Source organism: Erpetoichthys calabaricus, chromosome 5, assembly GCF_900747795.2.
Source record: "Erpetoichthys calabaricus chromosome 5, fErpCal1.3, whole genome shotgun sequence".
Taxonomy (NCBI): domain Eukaryota; kingdom Metazoa; phylum Chordata; class Cladistia; order Polypteriformes; family Polypteridae; genus Erpetoichthys; species Erpetoichthys calabaricus.
Window position 1 is genome coordinate 143,447,183 of NC_041398.2, and position 23,614 is coordinate 143,470,796.

The following is a 23,614-nucleotide window of genomic DNA, read 5'->3' on the forward strand; positions in this document are numbered from 1 at the left end:
AAGACTATTAAACCAATCCTAACAATACTGGCTACTAAATAAAGCTTTTAAACTTGCCCCACTATTGAAATTAAAAGCATACTTTTCAAATTTTCTATATTGTTTTCCTACTTAAAATGACATTGGATGGTTTTTTTTAAAAAGACATTCAAATGAAGAAATATCCTTATTTGTACTAAATAAAACATCTTCCATTCTATTACTTTCTGACCATGAGTATATATAGCATTTCAACATACATGGATCAAAAGATTTAAAACTAATGCTTCTTGTTGCTTACTTTTAACTTCATACTTAGTTTTCTCCTTCTATTTAAAAAATTCTCTGGTGCCGTAAATGTGTGCTTATTTTGCATAATGGTTTATGTGGGGCTAGTTTCTTATTATTATAGATTGTGGAAAGTATCTGCATGCATACATTAAATCGCATGACAAATTAAATTTCTGTTGACAGCACAGAATAACTCTAATTGGTTTTTTATTACTGTGTTTTCCTAATTTTTCATATTTTTGCATTATTTTTACTTGCTTAGCCATTTAACATTTGTAAAATGCATCCATGAACATTCTGTAGCATACAAAATATAATGTAACACAAAGTACGGAGGAGAAGGAGGGACTAACACATAGACACAAGCAGCTGTTTAATAGGCCTTGAAAAGACAGTTTATTGTTCTTTCAAGAAAGGACCCTGATCAGCTCTCACTGTTAGCCTCAGCATATGCCATTCTTCCTTTTCAAAGGAGAATTGGTATCCTAACGAGCCTTCATGCTGCACCAGTTGCCTTCTTTCCTTTGCCTTGTCCTAGTGTTACTGTTGGAGCTGCTGTGCTCCTTTAGCGTGCACAGCTGTTTCATCCCATCTCACGTGCCTGTTCTCGCAGGTCAGTCACTACAGTAACAATGAAAAATACAAATTTGAACATTAAAAAATAAAAGTAGCCAAAGCCGTACTGCCATTTGATTCTACTATATAGCATCCATTTTCTGGTATCTCATTTCTACTGGTATACCATTAAGCATTTCTGTATTCACTTTAGCCTGTGTTTTTGTGTATGTGTGTTTGCCCTATGTTGGACTTGCTTCCTGTCCAGGTGTTGTTCCTGCCTTGCACCTTATGCTTGCTAGTATAGGCTTTAGCTTTCCTTTGACCATGTCCTGGATAGATGGATTAGGAAGATACAAGTGTTGTTGTTGTTGTTGTTATTATTTATTATTATTGTGCCTATACCAAACTTAAATATATGAATAGACAAGTAACGGCACACTGCACGATAATGTGCAGTGAATACACTTGACTTGGTTGGTGCGCTTGCTGCTTCCTGAGCAGCTCTTCTTTTCTTCACCCTAGCAACCCGCTTCTTCTCTTTATGCCGGCATCTGTTCGCATTTAAAACTGATTAAGTCAGTGTTTACGTTGGAATTACTTAGTACGTTTTCCTTAATTTTTCACTTAAGCTGGCACTTAAGTCTTCAATCTGCATCAAGAAAGATTTAAGGAATGAAGTGGTAGGGGAAGTAACGGCGAAGGCGGTAGGGATGAGAACGGTGCCCATATGTATGTGCTGCATGGCTGAGAGTTGATTGTACAATAAAATAAAAATAAAAAGAGGAATAAACTTGGAGGTCAATCATCACACCGAAAGCAGATAGTAGACGTCACATAGTATGTGTGTACAAAATTTCAGATCAATAGGTCAAATGGTTTGCGAGCTACAGGTGATTTAAAATCCTGGACAGACAAACAGACAGCCACAGTAGTGTAATATATAAGAAGATTAATCTTCCTACTGTTTATCCCTCATTGATGTAGGGTCTGGTTAATGGCATGTCACTTTGCATTTGTTCCGATCAAAGTTATCTTCAGGGATGGTGTTGACTTTGTGCGTATTATCCCTCAACTGATCAAGCCAATCTTCCCTTGGGTGCCTGCATGACTTCAGGGGACCCTCGACCCTGCCCTGGATATGCGGTTAGGAAGGTCAATTAATGGGTGCCTATAAAGCCTGATCAATTCTTGTCACATGCATGCCATTTTCTGTCTTGATATTCTCTCTCTCTCTCTCTCTCTCTCTCTCTCTCTCTCTCTCTCTCTCTCTCTCTCTGCAGCCAGCAGTCTTTGTAAAATAAAGTAACAAGTTTCCATATAGTGAAAGAAAATTTGTTCTTACAAATCAGACCCAGACACAAATAAAACCAGTGTGCAAGATATGTCACTGAAACGTACATGCAAAAATAGTAATGCAACCAATCTATTCCTCCATCAAATATGAAGAATATCAGAACACTCAGTTGATGTTGTTGGCAAGCATTTAAGCAGTGATGCTGTACCTAGAAAGCAGTCCATTGTGTAAACATTTGCAGTCATGACCCCATGTAACCAAGAATCAAAAAGGCATCAGAACATCACAAATACAGTCCCCGAACTCATGGCTAAAGAAAGGATGCCAGCAAGTGTTCTCTTAAAAGAAGGCTTCAGGATGGTTTTGAAAGTCCTTGCATTAAGTTCAACTTTAAAATACCAACCAAATACCAATAACAAAACGTATTTTTGTAATATTTTTGTAATGCCACAGCTTTATGAAGAATATTGGGTGAAGTTGGAGGCTGTGTTGAAATACACAAGATACTTTGCCACCAACACAGATTTAAGTTTAAATTGGACATTGGAGCTGTACTAACTGTTATAATATACTACATTGATGCAGAATAGTTTACATAACAAATGCTTTCTAACTTTTTTTTTTTTTTAATTCTTTTTAAATGGCAGAAACTGTTAAAATTGAAAGGATGCACTGGGATCATGATGCTTAGTGAAGACTGCCAGGTCTGTATAACAATGAACAGACAGTGGAGTGAGCATTGTCAAAGCTATGTTGCTGAAAAAATGGACTTGCTTGCAGTTCTTCAGACACAAAAAAACACATTTTTATGTTTATTCGTTTGGTTGACAGATACCTTAAGGCTGCTAACAAGAGATGAGATGCAATTGGTTACATTACTTTTGTTGTTCCCAGTTGTAGCATAGGCAGTTTAAGTAACTTGTGCAGGGACCCACAGTATCAGAAGTAGGGATTGAACCCACTGTCTCAGAAGGGCATACCAACTAAAGGGGGGCAACACATCCAGTTTAGCCAGACACTTGAAGGACCGACACACAAGTCAATACAAAGAATTTTGAGAGGTAGATGTCTTAAATTGCAGGAGCATTTATCAGTATAAGCCTGTAAACTGCTGAATTTGAAGTAGGAATGTGATGCTTTTTTTGTTTTTTTTTTTTTTTTTTTTTTCTTCTTCTTCACAGGTTAAAACTAGGGAATCCATTCCCGGATGGGTTTATCCATTCCCGGGAACTCGGGAATCCCGCATGTTATTCCCGGGCTCTCAGGGATGACACAGTGCACGGGCATCTCACATGTGAACAGTTTTAGAATGACTGACACTTATTTTTAATAAAACTACTGCAATATGTTGACACAAATAAAAGACTAAACTTATCTACAAGCAGTTCATGCTGTCATATAAGTACGTGTATCTTTAGTTATGGTAATAAGAGCGTAGAAAGCACAATGTGTCCAGCGTGCGGTCGTCCATACGAGAGCTTTGTGCAGAGTACACCAGCCGCTGAGAAAGCACGCTCTGCCTCCACTGAAGTAGGAGGCACAGTCATCAGATACTGATAGACTTGTTCTAAACAACGTCTGCGCTTGCTATTGCTCTGAAACACCGCCATTTCAGCTTTTACTGATGCATCCAGTTTCTTGTCATCATTCTGTGATGGCAAGTTTCTTGGCACAGATAGTGCGGATGCAACAGACTGACGCATTGCAATTTCAAGTTGCTGTTCAAAGCTGTTGCCCAATGAAGTGCAAGCTGCAGCAATGGCGCCACATCTTAATAATTTATTTCTTGATCGATTTTTACACCTTTACACGCTATATATGTGAGCTTGGCCATTCCCGTTTTCGCGGGAATGAAAAATGTCCGGGAATCCCGGGCTCCCAATTACCGGGAGATTCCCTAGTTAAAATGTCTTTTGTAGTCGGTTAACATGTAATGCATTAAACCAGGAGTCTGCAATTATTTTTACCTCGGGATCAGTTTTTTTCTGGGTTGTTCATTCCTGGGAAACAGTCTTTAGCACTAGGGGTTTGTCGCTCTCTTAATTTTTTTTTTTTCTCTTTAACCCTCCCCATGAAGTGTGTTACCATAGTGCTTTACTTTTATTGTATTATATGTGATTTTTAAAATTATATTTCATTACATTTAGTGTATAATGGTCAGAGTATGTATTTAGTATGTCAGGGCTCGTTTGCAGCCCAACAAGAGCAGACCTCGCGAAGAGTACATTAACATGCTAGTGAAGTTTTAAAGCCATCATAGTCTATTTAATGAAAAATGTGGTGTGCTCTGTTTGAATTTATATATAGCCTTTGTGTATTGGTGGTCTGTTTGTGTCTTATTTTTATGAACAATTGCATTACCTTATTTTCATTATTGTAAGGTAGTTTTCCTGTATATGACATTAATGTTCCCTTTTACTAAAATTTTTAATGTTTAATATTGTTTTGTTTACAATTTACAAAAGATTGCACTAGTTATTTAGTTCATATTTTAGTGGCATTCATAATATTTCATTGTACCAGTAGTTGTTCTCCACTATGAAAAAAAAAAAAAAAGTTGACTTTAAACTTGTTTTATTTATTATTTTATAGTTTACAGAATGTTACTCTTACCTTCTAGATAGATAGATACTTTGAATTTCCCCTTGGGGATTAATCCATACTCCAGCAGCAGCATACTGATAAAAACAATATTAATTAAAGATTGATAAAAATGCAGTGCAACTTAAAAAAATGCAAGGTGGAGAGCGTGAGGCAGGTATAACAGTCAATAACATTGTATAATGTTAACGTTTACCCCCCCGGGTGGAATTGAAGAGTCGCATAGTGTGGGGAAGGAACGATCTCCTCAGTCTGTCAGTGGAGCAGGACAGTAACAGCAGTCTGTCGCTGAAGTTGCTCCTCTGTCTGGAGAGGATATTGTTCAGTGGATTCTCTGTGATTAACAGGAGCCTGCTCAGCGCCCGTCACTCCGCCACAGATGTTCAAACTGTCCAGCTCCGTGCCCACAATAGAGCCTGCCTTCCTCACCAGTTTGTCCATCTGCAGCATCTTATTGCAGATGTTTAAGGATGCCAGCCTTCTAAGGAAGCATAGTCGGCTCTGTCCTCTCTTGCACAGAGCATCAGTATTGGCAGTCCAGTCCAATTTATCATCCAGCTGCACTCCCAGATATTTATAGGTCTGTACCATCTGCACACAGTCACCTCTGATAATCACGGGGTCCGTGAAGGGCCTGGGCCTCCTAAAATCCACCACTACCTCTTTGGTTTTTCTGGTGTTCTGTTGTAGGTGGTTTGAGTAGCACCATTTAACAAAGTCCTTGGTTAGGTTCCTATACTCCTCCTCCTGCCCACTCCTGATGCAGCCCACGATAGCAGTGTCATCAGCAAACTTTTGCATGTGGCAGGACCCCGAGTTGTAGTGGAAGTCCGATGTATATAGGCTGAACAGGACCGGAGAAAGCACAGTCCCCTGTGGCGCTCCTGTGCTGCTGACCACAATGTCAGACCTGCAGTTCCCGAGACGCACATACTGAGGTCTGCCTGTAAGATAGTTCACGATCCATGCCACCAGGTATGAATCTACTCCCATCTCTATCAGCTTCTCCCTAAGGAGTAGAGGTTGGATTGTGTTGAAGGCGGTAAAGAAGTCCAGGAACATAATTCTTACTGCACCACTGCCTCTGTCCAAGTGGGAGAATGATAGGTGTAGCATGTAGATGATGGCATCCTCCGCTCCCACCTTCTACTGGTATGTGAACTGCAGAGGGTCAGGGGCATGGCGGACCTGTGGCCTCAGGTGGTGAAGCAGCAGCCGCTCCATGGTCTTCATCACTTGTGACGTCAGGGCGATAGGCCTGAAGTCATTCAGCTCACCAGGACTGTCCCCTGTTCCAGGCTCAGGTTGAAGATGCGCTGTAGAGGACTCCCCAGCTCCAATGCACAGGCCTTCAACAGTCGTGGCGATACTCCATCAGGACCCACTCCTTTGCTGGCACGAAGTCTCCTCAACTCTCTGCTTACCTGGGCTGCTGTAATTATGGGTGGGGGAAAACTCTCTCCTATGCTGGTATCAGCAGAATGATGGGTGGAGGATGCAGTACTCTGAGGTGAGAGTGAGAGTGGTTTAGGGTGGTCAAACCTGCTAAAAAAAAGTTGTTCATCAGGTTTGGTTTCTCCCTGTCTCTCTCTTGATGGATGCACCCCGCATCGAGCTGCAGCCAGTGATGATCTTCATCCCATCCCACACTTTCTTCATGCTGTTATTCTGCAACTTTTGCTCTAGTTTTTTCCTGTACTGCTCCTTCGCTGCCCTGAGCTGGACTCTGAGTTCCTTCTGCACGCGCTTGAGCTCATGCTGATCACCACTTTTAAAAGCCCTTTTCTTCTGGTTCAAAAGGCCCTTGATGTCACTTGTAATCCATGGCTTGTTGTTAGCATAGCAGCATACTGTTCTTACTGGAACTACGATGTCCATACAGAAGCTGATGTAGTCAGTAGTGCAGTCAACAACCTCCTCAGTGTTCTCACTATGTGACCCCTGCAGGATATCCCAGTCCGTAGTTCCAAAGCAGTCTCTCAGAGACTTTTCTGCCTCAGGGGACCACATCCAGAATGAGTGTGTGGTTGTAGGTAACTCCCTCACTCTTGGTTTGTAGTGAGGCTGAAGCAGAATCAGGTTATGATCTACTTTCCCAATCGCAGGCAGCAGGGTGGCACTGTATGCGTCCTTAACGTTTTTATACAGTAGGTCAATAGTCCTATTTCCCCGGGTGTTACAATCCACATACTGGGAGAAGGCAGGTAATGTTTTGTCCAGCGTCGCATGGTTAAAATCTCCAGAGATTAGCGCACAAGCCTCGGCGTGCTGTGTTTGTAGTTTAGCAACAGCGGAATGGATGATGTCATCCGCTATCTCCACGTCTGCCCGATGAGGGATATAAACAATAACAACAACAACATGTCCAAACTCTCTGGGTAAGTAATAGGGACGCAGGCTTACAGCCAACAGTTCGCACTGGCTCTGCTGCCATGATACAGATTTTGTACCTTGTCAGGTAAATAGGGAACCACACTGGCACGGGCCTTTGTTCTCAGCTCTAGAAGTTGACTACCTGAATAGATGAGTCTCGGTGTGTAAAAATCCATGTCCAAGTAGTAAAAAGTGTCCAGGAAATGAGTCCACATAAAAGAAAGTGGTAGGAGTGATCAGAGAGATAGAGAAAAAGATAGAAAGATAAAGAAGATAAAGTCCTACACAGAGCTGCAGGAAAGGCTGCCACTGACAGCGGCGCCTATTCTACAAAGACACGACTAAGTATTTGCATTCAGTGGCTCAAATTTCTGTTATTTCTCTTTTATCAACTTAAAAGATTTAAATGCTTACAGAATTGCAATTTATTAAATAAATTTGAGTTACATATTGGGTATGGAATTTCAGTACTTAATATCGAAGTTTGAAACTTTGGTATTGCGACATCAGTAACTTTATTAAACTAAGAAAGACCTATTTACTCTGTGCAGAATACACTGATTCTTATTTTTTTACTTATTTATTTTATTAAAACGAGTAACATTTCATACAAACAAGGCAAACTTAACAAAACTAAATTCAATTCAAACCCCGAGAAAGAGAGGAAGGCCAACAGCCAGAGTAAAACTTTTAAGATAACAAATGAAAAGAGGGACGAGAATCATTTTCCCCAATATAAAAGATTATTCTAAAATATTATTGATTAGAGCTTTGAATAGATCCATTAAGTGAGAATTAGATTTTTTTCCAATTTCAAATAGTATATAACATCATTTACCCACGGATTTAAAAAGAGGTGGGCTAAGATTGCAAGATAAGTCTATGTGCTAGTAGTGTATTAAAGACATTTACACTTTATTTGTCCTTCTTCACTTTAAACCCATCTAGGAGTACACCAGACCCAGCTGTTAATGGATTAGGAGTGATTGTGACACAAAGGCAGCCTGATAGGCATTGAAAATTTTTGTCCAGAATGATGTTAATTTGGTGCACACCCAAAACATATGGCCCATTGAGGCTGAAGCTCAATTGCAACATTCACAGGTTGGGTCTTTCCCTGAAAACATTTTGGACAATTTTAAACAAGACAGATGTGCTCGATTTATATTAAAAAAAAAAAAAAAAAAAAATTAATAATTGTATGCTTTGTACATATGGAGCTAGAGTGAATTCTGTACATGGCTGTCTTCCATTTCTGTTCTGAAATGTTGAGTTAAAGATCCTTTTCCCACTGTACTCTGGGATCTTTGCGAGGAAGGGATGTTAAAATATTTTTATATATTATAGAAATGGTGTCCGAGTCCTCAAGACTGATCAATATTTATTCTGGAATAGAAATAGATGGAAGGTGAGGAAAATTGGACAGATGATGTTTAGCAAAGTTTTTAATTTGGAAATAGTGGAAAAATTGTGTTGATAGGAAGCTAAATTTGGAGTGTAATTGTTAGTAGGATGCAAGGACATTATCTATGTACAAATCTGTAAGTGGTTTAATTCCATGCGTTTTACAAACTTTAAAAACCTCTAAGTTTGATAGGGTGGAAAAAGGTTGTTGTCATGTAGAGGTGCTACAGATGAAAGCTTCTCTGTCTTGATGTGAGTGATTGAATCTCTTGAGTGAATGAAGGACAATTGGATTTTTAGTATATGGAAGATAACTTGTGTTTACTGGGGCACAAACCAAGGAATATAAAGAAGTGCTGCAGGATGTTATTGCTATTGTGGACGAAGGCTGTGTGTGTTAATCTATTTGTGTCAATGTCCAGGTTTTAATAGCTTGTATATTTGCCACCCGATAATAAAATTGAAAGTTAGGTAGAGCCATGCCACCTTCTGCTTTAGGTTGTTGTAGGGTTGCCCTTTGGATACATAGATGTTTTGAATTACAAATAAATGAGATTACGATTGAATCCAATTTGTTAATGTATATAGGGATGCTTTGAAATAGAAAAAGCTTAGGATGGATATTCATCGTGACAGTGTTAATTGACTAGCTATACATGTCTTGTTTTAAGTTTTTCCATGAAGACAGCAAACTTTTGTTCAAACAGAGCTTTATGTTTACTTGTGGTGTTTACCCCTAGATATTTAAACTGATCGTGCAATGATAAAAGGGAAGGTGTCCAGTCTAATGTTGTGTTCTAGAGAGTTCACTGGAAAAGGCACACTTCTATTCAAATTAATTGTGAGGCTAGATATCTTTTGAAATTCTGCTGGTGCTGTTAGATCTGTAGGCACAATATTTTGCGTATATGATATGTATAGTACCATATCATCTGCATACATTGATTTTTAGTTTACACATTTGTGCACTTACTTCCCATATGAGGAAATGTTAAGAACTTTGTGGCCTCCATAAGAGAGAGGTGTATTTAACAAATATTTAGCACTCTGGGGCTAATCTTCAGGGACAAAGAATGTCCCCAAATGCAAAATTTACTTATTTAATATGGGAACGAAAGGACAGATTTGCATAAAATGTAAATACTGTATAGAAAATTTGGGGAGCCGTAAGGGAACCACTTGCTAAAATGTGGAACATCAAACATATGAAACAACCATTCGCTTAATATACTTTTTTTAACTTGCCATCTGACACACAACACCAGTGACTTTAAGTAAGCATAAGATTTTAAATGCAGAGATTTTAAATGCAGTCTAAGTGTAGATTCACGTTATTCTGTAAAAGAAAATTAAAATAATTGAACAACATTAAAACACTCATAGGCTCCTGGATGCCTTTAGTCTAAGAAGTGCAACCCTGTCAAAAGTCAGCCAGTAACAAAGAGAGATGAAAACCTTCTTCTGTTTTGGATGCATCATTTTAAAAACTCTTACTTTGAAAGAAGTAAAAGGGAGATTAAAATACTGTTCTGTGCAACACCCAACTCGCCTGTAAACCAAAAAAGCAGTGTAGCTGCCATCCAGGTCATCTGTGGTTAAAATAATTAGTGCAGCAAGAGCTCACTGACCTTGACAACTGCTATTTTTGATGATAAATATTACTTATTAAACTTGTAATGCTGTACCCTGAATCTAAGAAAGTTCTGACACCCTTTTTCTTAATGTGCCCGTACTATAAACTCCAGTAGCTCAGTCTCAAGCCCTTCTCTCTGCTTTGTTTGTTGATTGTCTGATTATCACCTCACTGTTGCTTCTTTGCCTGTGTTATAAAAGGTACTGGTCACACGTACTATGTTCATAAGTTCCCAGCAAAATGAGGAGTCCTGATGTGGAAGGGTTCCACAACCCATTTCACCTGGTCTGTCAGAGGGCTCTTTGCTATTTATAATACTTGTGTACTTTTGAATTACAGTATCTATATGCATTTTGGCAAGGTATATATGTTGACATTCTGTTTTCTCTGTAAAGTATATTTTAATTGGGGGTCCTTAGGTGAATTTTTCTTTTTTTTATATAACATTTCCTAAATGGTTTTCATGATCAAATTCGCTAAACATTTAAAATGGTTTTATGCTTTACTAAAACAGCCTCTGATTGTTATTTGAATCTTTGAAAGGGATACTACAGTATAAATTTTTTTATTTTATTTTTTTTCCCCTCATAACAAACTCTGCAATTATTGTGTTATCCCTTGGGTAACCCACATCACACTATGGTCAAACTTTAGGTACCATTTTAAATGGTGTAAATTGAATGTTTTATGTATGGCAGTTTTTTTCTCTCATGTGACTGACCATTTTATTTTTTTATTCTGTCTGGTTTGAACAATTTCTATTGCTTTTTCAAAATTTGTTAAATCAGACAAGAATTTCCTGACAGCTGTTGTAAGGCTGTTTTGCCTATTCCAAAGGTATGTGCCAAGCAGCTGCAGAACATGCTGAAATATTTATTGCACAAAAGTCTTCCCCTGACAACTGCAGCTTTCACAGTATCAACAGATAGTGCTCCATAGTCTTTCATAATAAAATGTCTACACTTCTGTAAAGAAGCAACATGTTTGTTTTGAAACTCTTAAGTTTTAATTTTCTGTTTTTAGACAGATTACCTTTTACATTGTATTGATTTGTTTCAATATTCTAGCCACCAGGCTCAAAGTTCTTTGATTTGGTAAGTGTCTGACAGATGGAGATATGTAATCAACTTTATATACTTTATTAATCCACTCAAATGAGATAATAATCAATGGAAATGGAAACAGATTATGCATAGATCTTTTTTGTGGTAGAATAAGTGAATTCCTCACAGAATAAACTTTTTTTATGTGATATTTTTTCCACATTTCAATGCATATAGAAGTTTATAGGTATATGCGAAAAAGGGACCTATCTTTTTTTGTGAAGTCTTACCCTGTAAAAATGCTCCTTTTCATAAAAATGATGCATGGAAAAAAATTTGAGATGAATATATCAACATTTACTGGTGGCACAATGCTTCTGAAGTCATCAGTATTTATTGTAAAATCCCCTTTTCATGTAACTATTATGCTTGTTATTGACAGGTGTTGTACTTGGAATATTCAGCATAACTGAGCTTTTAAAATAAATTTGTATTGTTTATCTATGCCTAGTGTTTACTTTTGTTGCTGTGACACTTGTGTAAGAAATATAAAATAATGCAATAAATGGAAAACGGTATTTTTTATATGCTTATACAGACAGATTTCATTCACAGTTCCCAAAGTTAAAGGTTAATAACTTGTGTGATTCCAGTATTTTATCAGTAACGGGCTTACATACTCCTGGCGAGTGATTAATAGAGGAACTCTGAGACAACAAGAAGAAAATGTTAGTGCTGTTTGCATAGCGTAGTCCTATAAGCCGGATGGGATTATTTCCTATTTCTATCTGTATCTTTAGATTGCTACAAAGCTGTACCAGAATTATAAACTTATGGAGTCCTAATTACTCAACACTGTTACATTTGCATAACAGGTATAGGTGAAGGATTTAAGCAAGATGACATCAGTTGTAGATAAAAAGTCAAGGCAATCACGACACAGTGTATGGCTTATAGGAGGACTCTCTGACACCATTACTGGCTGTAAGCTACCTTCTAACAGACAAGTGCTAAGTTGATTTTTTTCATTTGTGTACTGTTGAGAAGAAAACAGTCCAGGATGGAGATTTCACAGGACTTCCTTGTGGACGATCCTGATTCATGGGACAGTAATGAAGCATACATTTCAGCTCAATGCGCAATGTCAAACACCTGAAAGTGGTAATAAATGATGCAGCGGAGAGAGGGGTGGCACTGATTCAGTCATTCAATTTGGCCATCACAAACCAAGAAGAACAGAAACAGTACCTCCTATAAGTTGTAGAAGACCATCACAAACAGTTTCCAGCACCAACAAAAACTCTGTTAACTGAAAAGCTCTGAAGAGCTGGACAGAACGGTCATATCAGCACGCACGTTTCTGTATAGTGAATATAGAAAAATTCTGATCTCTTGTGCCACCAGTAATGTTGTTTGATTGTCATAAAACTTTGTGTAATTTATCATGGTAACTAGAGGAACAAAACTGGGGGCTAAGACGTGAGAAAATAAAAACTTTGATTTTCACTGGCACCCTAGTGTACATACATATTGCTGCTGCTCAGGCTTTATCTTTTATTGGATCTTTTAAAAGGTTTGTGAATATATTAAAAAATGTATAATAATTCCTATTAAAATACTGATTCACAATTGTATAAATAGGCAGAATCAGCCTAGTCGCTCTTCTGTCTACTGCTGCTATGTCATTTTTGTAGCCTGGAAACTGCACACGATACTCCAGATGAGGCCTCGCCAGTGCAATGTAAAGCTTGAGCATTACCTCCTTGGACTTGTAATCCACACGTCGTGCTATATAACCTAACATTCTGTGTGCCTTTTTAGTGGATTCTGAACACTGTCGGGAAGTTGATAGCGTAGAGTCCACTACGACTCCTAAATCTATCTCATAAGGTGTACTCTCAATTTTTCACACCTCCTATTGTGTATTCAAGCGTAACATGTTTACTTCCTATGTGTAGTACTTCACATTTACTGACATTAACTTTCATCTGCCACAAATCTGCCCAAGTTCCTCTGTAACGATTTAACAGATTCCAAATTATCTGCCAATCCACCTATCTTGGTATCATCTGCAAACTTAACCAGCTTGTTACTTATATTCCTATTTAAATAATTTGTAATAAATATGTTAAAAATACCAGTGGGCCTGGCACTGACCCTGTGGAACAACACTCTTTATTGTTCTCCCCAGAAATTTTTTCTAGCCGGGTGGCATGAAAAAGTAGCCGGGTGGGATGGGGAAATTTGGTGGTGGGGAAAATTTAAATCTGCACAATTTTTATTAGTTAATTATTATTAATTATTTTCCAATGCTCATTATGATTTCTTTTTTTAAGGTTTGACACTTGTGCCAGAATATTTTTATTAAATTTAAGAAGTATCCAATTCAGGATCCTGCAACCCTAAAAAAATTTTAAATAACAATTGTTATGACATAAACCAAGAGGCAAAAGTATTGTCAGTGTCGAGAAGAAAAGTGAAAACAATGGAAAAAAAACTATGGGAAACCTAATGAAGAAAAATTAAAAAATGTTCTTCAAAGCCAACTTGCATATGCAGAAGGTGTCTTCAGTTAAATATTTATTCTTCTTTTCTTCCTAGAGGCCCAGTTGTCTGCAGTTTTCCCCATAATCAAAGTCCCCAGGATCTGGGCCCTCCAAGGAGATCAGCATGAGATTATTTAGCGTGCTTTGATTCATGCGATTTTCTCAAACATGTCTTGATCCTTTTAAGGGCAGAAAACCCCCTTTCACATTCAGCTGTGCTCACAGGGATCACTAGCCCAATATGAGCTAGTTTGGCTAAATTTGGAAATGACTCTTTGAGCTCTGATGTCGTTGCCATTTTTAGTAAAATCTGTTTTGGACTGAACTCTTTGTTTGATTGACTTCTGATCATTTTTGACGCAACTGTCCATTCTTGCCTGCTACTTTCATATTTTAAAATTGGAGGGCTACCATTTTTGGAGTAATGATCGAAAAGAATTTCAGCAGACTCACTTGAATCATGAGTTTCTGCTTTGAAAACTTTTGAAAAGCTGGAAATAATTGGCATGTCAGGGAATCTTGCATTTAAGTGCTTGACAACTGTCTCTAGCTATTTATCATATATTGCTGTTTTGACATTACAGTAGTACTGCTGCTTTGCAGTAAGGTGATTGTGGGTTCACTTCCTGGGTCCTCCCTGTGTGGAGAGCGCTTTGAGTAGTGAGAAAAGCGCTATATAAATGTAAAGAATTATTATTATTATTATTACATCACTCTGTGTATAAACAATGTGGAGATCTGCCCATTCTTCTTGCCAGACAATGATGAAGGCTTTGAAAATATCTCCCAGGAGTGTCTTTCAACTCCATGATGGACAATTTTGTGGTGAGCAAAATTGGCTCAATTTCGGTAAGATTGACATCTTGCCTTTGCCAAGCCTTGGATAAGTTGGACAACAAAAAGCATGAAAGAGTCTGGAAGCATCATCAGAGAGGAAACAAAATTGTACGTTTTTAATACATCTGCGTAGTCCTTCAGCTGTGATGTAATTTCGTTCAGTGGCCTGTCTTTCCAGCGCACCTATGACACTCATCATACACTGTCGTAATGGCTGTACTGCAAAGCCATGAGACAGCCATCTAGTGTCACTGGCCATTTTCAGCTTAATCTGGGGAATGTTCAGAATATTTTGAATTTCCGTTAAAACCAGCCATCCTAACTGAAGAATTTCTGAAGAAATAGAACAACTGCCTTAAGATGTCATTCAGTTTTGTTAAATAAGGTACAGCAGTATGTTAGACTTTATTTCTGATGCTAAGACATACAGCAGGTCTTGAATTATTCTTTCAGAGGTGTAATGTGCATTTTTACCAACATTAAGATGATGTAAAAAGGAACAACCCATTTCTTTACAGTGTTCCAACAGTTTTTCAAACAACGTTGTATGTGGCAACTCAACCAATACATGGATCTTAAAGCTCCCACAAAGGCATCTCTCTGAAAGTTATTTAACACAGATACAGAGTTTTTAATTTGAACAATTCCAGTACACGCTCTAGTACACACTTCCCTAAAAGGTCAGCAGAAGACTCAATGTGTGTTTTACTTTTTTCATGGTCCAGTAAGCTTTCTTTTCGAATTCTTGTGCATGGCACATTTACCCAAGGTAACTCCCTTCTAGGGGGGTATTTGAATATTTCATGCACAATGAGCACCACATACCATTTTCTTTAACCATTAGCAAATCAAAATCTTTAAACCATTGTTTGTTTATGCCAGATAAGCGGTGCTTAGATTTATCAATTGGCAGAGTGTGTGCTGAAGAGATTTCCCCTGATGGACCAGCCTCTGCAATGTCTTTGTCTGAAATTGCCACATCAGGAGTTGACGCCACACCTTCATTAGTTTGTGGCGTCTCTTTTCTGAAATAACTGAGCAGTGTTGTTTTCTGAACACTTTTTTTTTTTTTTTTTACTCATGTTGGTAAAACGTTTGGAAAAAATTAAAAGTACCTATGAATAAGACTTTTGAGTGGGAAAGTGGGAGTCTGTTGGATATTCGGCAGGGTAAGATATGAACAAAAAAAGGAATGGCAGATGGGTCACTTCAACAGAACCTTCAGTAATGCAGAAAAAAAAACTTATGCTCAGGAAACAGTGTGTGCTGCAAGGGTTTCTGCACACTTGCAATATGGACGGAGGTCCAAATATGAACAAATATAAGAACGGCAGGATTTTTGTACACAGAACACACTTAATGCTTAAACAACTGTATATATATTGGTTTGCTATGTACTGAACAAGAAGAGAGCAGCTATATGCTCAGCAGCACTACACAGACTGCACTGACACTAAGAACAGAGACGTCACTTCCTGACGCCCTTTTTCTGATATCTGACAGGCTGGTTTCACTAGTCTTTTTTATTTTCTCTATTTTATCAGTCCTTCTCTCGCCTGCCCACCTCCACATCCTCTTTGCTTGTGAACTGCCGCTCTGCTCCCGCTATTAGCATGTACAGCCCCCTCACGCCCGTCCACCTCTCCATACTCCTTGCTACTGAATTAAGCTGCTCTGCCCCCGCTATTACCATGTACAGCCCCCTCTCGAAAGCCCACCTCCCCATACCCATAAGTCCGCTCCGCCGCGTCCCCGCTATTAGCTTGTTCAGCATCGAGTGATCGGCAACATCCCATCCCACGCCTCTCCCCTCGCCACTTGCGATCCTGCTTATAAAATATTTGCCTACCTGCCTGCTTATCCCTTGCCATCTCTGCGGATCATTAGGTCTGCCTGTGCCTGTATCTCTGCGGCTGTCATCTCGCAATGTCATGTGAATTGACAGCCGGGCGCTCAACTAAATTAGCCGGGCGTAGCGCCTGGCTAAAAGATGCTAGGGAGAACACTGCTCTTAACATCAGCCAATTCTGATAAGGTTCCTCACACCATCACCCTCTGCTTCCTGTGTCTGAGCCAGTTCTGCACCCATCTAAAAACATCACAATGAACTCCAACTTCTTTTAGTTTGATGCCCAACCTCTCATATGGCACCTTGTCAAATACTTTCTAAAAGTCAAGACAAATAGATAGATAGATAGATACTTTATTAATCCCAATGGGAAATTCACATTAATATCATATGCTCCACTTTGATCATATCCTTTTGTTGCTTCCTCCTAGAATTCTAGCATGTTAGTAAAACATGACCTCCCTCTTCTGAACCCATGCTGACTGTTCAGAAAAACTCCTTTACTTACCACGTGTTGGTCAATTTTATCCTTAATTCCTTCCATTAATTTTCCTATGATGCATGTTAAACTTACTGGCCTATAGTTGTTTGGATCTGCCCTGTCACCCTTTTTATATAATGGGATTAAATTTTGCCATTTTCCAGTCCTTTGGAATCTCCCTAGTGTGCAGTAACTTCCTAAACATATACGTCAAGGGTTTATATATGTATTTGCTAGCCTCTTGCAAAATACTGAGAACTGTATTATATTATGGTCATTTGACCCTAGTGGTTCAATCACCTTTACACCCTCAATACTATCTTGATCATTACAAAATACTAAATCCAGACAAGCGTCACCCCACTTTGGTGCTTTAAAATACTGTGTTTAAAAACAGTCACTGATTACTTCTAAAAACTCCTCTTATGCTCTGTCATTTGCAAGGTTATCCCAGTTAATATTTGGATAGTTGTAAAGTCCCCCATGAGTATAATATCCCTTTGTAAATTTGCTTTTTTAATATTAGTAAAAAGATGTATGTTGAAATTGCTGTCTGTATTGGGTGGTCAATAACACACTCCTAAAATAAGGCCTCTTTCCCTAATGCTTTCCAGGTGAAGCCACATGTCCTCACTAAGATGCGGCTCATCGTCCAACTGAAGACGACTTGTATTTAAATTCTGTTTGACATAACAGCAAAGTCCTGTTATGTTTGAACATTAAGTCCACCTCCTTTTCTGTTGTGTATCCTTCCTAAAAAATGTGTATTCTTCTATGTTACACGCATCCCAATCTTTATTTAGCCAGGTTTCCATTATTGCTATAATATAAAAATTATGCTCTGCTACATACAGCTCCAACCCACTTGCCTTATTTTTGACACTTCTAGCATTAAGGCAAGCTATTTTTAATGCGTTACTCCTTCTATATTTAAATGTTGGGTTACAATTTACATTACTACTTTTGTTTCTACACTGTTTGTTCCTCCACATGTAGTTCTAAACCTGGCCTGCTTTAAACTCCCTATACCACCACAAAATTCCTTAGTTTAATCAATCCTCGACTAGCCTACTCATATGCCACCCCAATATATTTTTATCCCTACGGTTCAGATGTAACCCGTTGCGGCAGAACAGGTCCCATCTGTTCCAAAAGGAGTCCTAATGCCCCTTCTACCCTGTGCCAAGATTTTAGCCACGTGTTAAGCCTTCTTATCTCCTCGATTATTACCTGGACTGGCACATAGCACAGACGGAACTTCAGAGAAGACTACCTTGTCAGTTTTGCTCCTCAGCCTGGCACCTAACTCTTTGAATTTGGATTGTAGAACTGAGTGAGAATTTGATTTTTTTACAATTTCAAATAGTATAGGATAGTGCTGGGCGGTATGACCAACATTCTATATCATGGTATTTTTCAAAATTATACTGGTTTCACGGTATTGGATGGTATTTTTTTCCCATGCATGAGTGGATGTTAACCACATTTTCCACTGCAGTTACTGGCTAAGAATAACCTATTCCACTTTCATGAGAATTGTACATTGTACAAAAAAACATTTTAATGTGCACACAAGTATTAATACAGGTTTGCATGGCCCCATAAAGTGATAGTTTTAAAGGGGGTGGCACTAATGAAGAGAAGGAATCACATTGCATGATAGAGCCTTTTTATTGAACAAAGTTTGCAAACAACTTAAACTAAAATTTTGACAACATATTTTCAACCATCCAAAGAGGCATTTAGACTTAGTAAAATATCTGGAGGTGCTTGTCAAAAGTTGTATTTCACTGAACATGTCTTAGAAAAGGAATAAATAGTAAATATTTTATGTAAACCAACTGCACTTCGTTAACAATCTCTGTCCACTGACACATTAAAGTGACTTTTTAAACAACTTTACTATCATTAAACTGCATATTTAAACTAATAAATAATAACAATAAAATAAATAATAGTGCAACTTCCAGTAATAATGCTATTACTTCCAAGACTTCAAACCCAGGTGCATTACACAGTATTCACCAAATTAAAATAAAATAAAACAAGTGCAACTTGGTGATGACATCTTTACCAGCTGCACCATCATTAAGGCAAACTGCATTAATATGGACCTTGCTTCAAGCTAAGCTATATACATAAATTATAAAACTGCAACTTGCATTTATAATGCTATTTGTGGTATAGCCCTACGGAAGTGTATTAGGGCCATGGTGAAGAAAAAAAAATACGAAAACTATGTGTCGAGAATAAAGTCGACATGTTGACTTTATTCTTGACATTTCCACTTTATTCTCGCCGTTTATGTCGAGGTTAAAGTTGACATTTCTACATTATTCTCATAGTTTATTTTGTCATTAAAGTAGAATGTCGTAAACTAAACTTCATCCTAAAATCAATGTTTAATTTACTAGATTTTCTCAAACCCCGTCCTAAGTTAATGTTGCACATTAAATGCTTTGTGTTAAGTGTTCCTCGACCCAGTTGTTAATCGCTACGCGCTTCTTAAACTGACTTCCTCTTGCACTAAGAGGAGGCGCAGGCAGTGATTGCTGCACAGAATACATTCACTTCATGATATTCCTGCTCTCTGAAAATGTAGAATGCTAAGATAAATTTTCATGGTGAAATGCATTAAAACAGGTATTAAACATGCATGGTAATGCTGCTCCCTTTGACAGTAAGGGGTCCCCAGGTGTATGTTCAGTGTAGAGAACTTTATGGCAGGTGTGACGAGGCTCCAAAAAACTGGATGTATGAATGGGTATTGCAGAGGTTTAACTTAAATATTGTGTAAATAGTGGGTTCGTGATCTGGTGGTCGGAGACACGAACACAGAATTCAATAGGATATTCTTCTGAGCGGGCTTTCTTTATTGCATGCGTGCTGTCTCTGTCTGTCGTACCAAACCCCCAGTTCCTATCTTTCCTTTTTCTTTCTTCACATAACCAATCACCACACGATAAACGCCTTTGTGAAGTTAAAACTAGTTATAAACTTAGACCACGGAGTGTTCAGAACTTTAAAAAAAATCTTCGTTATACATGTTTAACTATGCCATCCATTCAGGGTTGCACCCATCCCAGCAAGCATTGTGTGCACGGCAGGAGCAAATCCTGAACAGGGCGCCAGCACATCGCAGGGTGAATACGAGCAATATATTCACTAGCAGGGTCAATATAGCATAACAAAACCCCACATCCTACATGACTCTGAAAAAAACTGAAGCGCCCTCCACACCACTGTGCCCCCACATGATTAATACATGCTTCAATGCATTTCATGATGAAAATAATATCAAGTATTTGTCTTAGCATTTTAAATGTTCAGGTAGTAGGAATATCATGAAATTAATGTATTCTGTGTGGTGATCGCTGCCTGCGTCTCTTCTTAGTGCAAGATGAAGTCAGTTTTAGAAGCACATAGTGATTAACATGGCTCGGGGAAAACTTAACACAAAGTATTTAATGTGTTACCTAACTTATGACGGGGTTTGAGAAAATCTAGTAAATTTAAATATTTCTTTTAAGATGAAGTTTACTTTACGATGTTCTACTTTAATGACAAATTATGAGAATAAAGTCACATTGTCAACTTTATTCTCGTCGTTTATGTCAAGATTAAAGTAGAAATCTTGAATAAAGTCAACATGTCTTCACACTGTTACACAGTACCCAGGTACATTACACAGTATTGAAAAACAAAATTGGCTTGCAGTATTGTCCAGTAGTATAGAAACAGTATTCACACATTTCAACATAATGGTCCACATCTGACTTTTAAAACCAAAGTATCTCCAGACAACAGACACAGCTCCTTTTTTCGGCAAAAGTTCTTCTGTGTCGTCATGTTCAACTTTATCGTCTGCTACAGCTTCAGTTTCAGAATGTTCTCTGTCTGTTTTCACTGTTCAATACCTCCACTAACGCATGTACTCTGTTGCATGCCTGTATAGCGGTGATGCAGTGAAAAAGGTCCCCCATTAAACAGTTTCCTGCTGCGCCACGTTCCGAACGTTGTTCAGGCTGTTTAAACCGGTGTTCTGGTATAAGAAAAATCCATATCATATCAAAAATAAAAAACTGTTTTTGGTATGAACTGGTAATACCACCCAGTGCTAGTATAGGACATCAATTCCACACGGACTTAAAAGTGTTGGTTGGGATTCTTCTAGGATTTAGGATTTGTTTGTCCTTCTTCACTTTAAGCCCATCTGGAAGTGCACCAAACACAGCTGTTAATGGGTTAGGAGTGATTGTGATACAGAGGCTGTTTGATATGCATTAAAAGGTTTTTGTCATAAATAATGTTAATTTGGTGCACACCCAAAACATGCAGCCCACTGAGACTGGAGCTAGATTGCAACATTCACAGGCTGAATCTTGCCCTGGAAACATTTTGGATAGACTTAATTAAGATAATTGTGCCCAATAGAAGGTTTTATGTTGAATAATCGAGTGCTTTGTGCATATGGAGCTAGAATGTATTTTGTGCATGGCTGCCTTCCACTGCTTTTCTGAAATGTTAAGTAAAGTATCCTTTCCCCGTTGTGCCCTGAGATCTTTGAAAGGAATGGACTTGAAAATGTGTTGTATAAGTTATAGAAATGGAGATGCTATCTGAGTCTTCAAGACTGATCAACAATTCTTCTGGAATAGAAATAGTTGGAAGGTGAGGAGAATTGGGCATGTTCCATTTAGCAAAGTCTCTAGCTTGGAAATAGTGTAAAATTGTGTTGAAGAGAAGTTAAAGTTTAATTGCTAATAGGATGCTAAAAATACAAGTCTCTGAATGTTTTAATCAGACATTTTCCACTACAGTTGTAATATTGCACGACCTAAGCCACTTTTTGAACCATTTGCACTATCTGCACAGTATGTACATGTATATTGTACTTGTGCTTTCATATTGAATATTTTACATTGTTTTTTATCTTATCGTTGTTGTTATTTTATAATTTTATAGGAAAATAAGTTTATGGAGGATTTGCATATTGAATCTCATTGTGCCATACGATGACAATAAAGGAATTCAATTCAGTAGAAGAGAGTATGTATTTACAGATGATGACAACTGGCTTCTAAGTCTATTTGGATTTCCAAGAGCTATCTTTGTGGAGCTCTTGATACCGTTTTTAAGATGAAATGTATTAAAGTGTGTATATTACATTATACAGATACATTTTTAACTTAATTTAAATAATGTATACTATTAATAATTAAGCGTGTGAGCATGGTAGTTGATAAGTTGGTGCCCCATCCAGAGATTGTTAATGCTTCGTGCTGTATGCTTGCTGTGTCTGGCGTGTCCCTTGAAGGATAGATGGATGTAATTATTAAACACTAGACAGTAATGGCGCACTGCACGATAATGTGCAGTGAATACACTTTGACTTGACCATACTTCTTTGACCTTCATTGACCATATATGTGTACAGTGATTTAAGATATGAAGAGATGGGGGAAGTGATGGCGAAGATGGTAGAGATGAGAACGGCGCCTATACACAGGCGCCGCATGGCCGCCCTGCTGCCAAGAGTTGATTCTACAATAAAACAAAAGAAAAAAAAGAGTAATAATTCCAAAGCTCTTTACTTTTATTATAAAGCTGTATTGCAGAGTTTCAGCATGGTATATGTAGACCACATTTTAGGCTACAGGTTATTTGATTTTTGACCTTGACCTTCCTGGGTTGGCCTTTGACCTTGGAGGGCAATCATCACCCCAAAAGCAGATAGTAGACGTCACGTAGTATATGTGTACAAAATTTCAGGTCAATAGGTCAAATGGTTTGAGAGCTACAGGTGTTTTAAAATCCTGGACAGAAAAATGAACAGCCACGGTAGCATATTATATAAGAAGATGTACTACAAAGATATTTCAATGTTCCTTAAAAGTTTTGAAGAATTGGCGTTCTAAGCTTACAGATGGCTTGATATTTATTACAGAGCATATGGTGTGGTGATTGGTTACTCGGAGAAAGAAAAGGAAGGGCAGGAATTGAGGGTTAGTATGTTTGAAAGAGACAGTACTGCTGCAATAAATTATTCCATCAAGGGTCGCGCATGTCCCAGCAAGCATCTTGCAGGAAGCAGGAACAATCTCTGGATGGGTCACCAGCTCATCACTACCACTGCTCCACTGTGCCCAAAATATTTAATACATGCTTTAATTCATTTCATCATGAAAATTGTTCAGAGAGCTGTAATATCATGAATTTAATGTATTCTGTGTCCTGTCTGTGTTTGGTTTTAGTAACGAATGTATTGGAATCTTGTCAGGCATATTATATCTACAGTCGTCAAGAACTCATAAACTGGGGATTACAGTACAGGGGAGTTGTTAATCAGAGGTTCCACTAGGCTGACAACATCTCCATGGCCATAGTGAGACCACCGGGCTCTCCTTGGGTTGTTGTCGGCTCGGGCAAGCAGCGGAGGTGGTGCAGAGAGAGGAAGTGGGAGTGCAGAACAGGCCTATTCACTAGAATACAACTGCACAAACCATCGGTACCAAACATATTCCTCTCTAACGCCATGTCCCTTGTCAACAAAATGGAAGAGATGGAACTACAGCTGGCAAAAACCAAGACAGTGCGGGACTGCTGTGTTTGTGATAATGGAAACCTGGTTTCCTGACGCTGCACTACAACTTTCAGGACGCACCGTCCACCGAAAGGACCGTAGAGAAGACTCCGGTAAGACCAGGGGAGGAGGACTTTGTTTA

General features: G+C 38.4%; 1 protein-coding gene and 1 long non-coding RNA gene across 4 annotated transcripts in view; one reads left to right on the forward strand and one right to left on the reverse strand.

Moving 5' to 3' along the window:
* The window catches only part of LOC127527972 (uncharacterized), a 242,483-nt gene that overhangs the window by 70,299 nt on the left and 148,570 nt on the right, over positions 1-23,614 (reverse strand). The gene's annotated exons all lie outside the window — the stretch shown is intronic.
* Positions 1-23,614, forward strand: part of acsl1a (acyl-CoA synthetase long chain family member 1a) — a 279,599-nt gene that overhangs the window by 28,633 nt on the left and 227,352 nt on the right. Inside the window, exon 1 of one of the 3 annotated variants that reach the window (XM_051928440.1) lies at positions 2,805-2,826. The exons of the other annotated variants lie outside the window; for them this stretch is intronic. The gene's annotated coding sequence lies outside the window, so the exon portion shown is untranslated. Of the gene's footprint in view, positions 1-2,804; positions 2,827-23,614 lie in introns of those variants that run through there. 3 annotated transcript variants of the gene reach the window in all.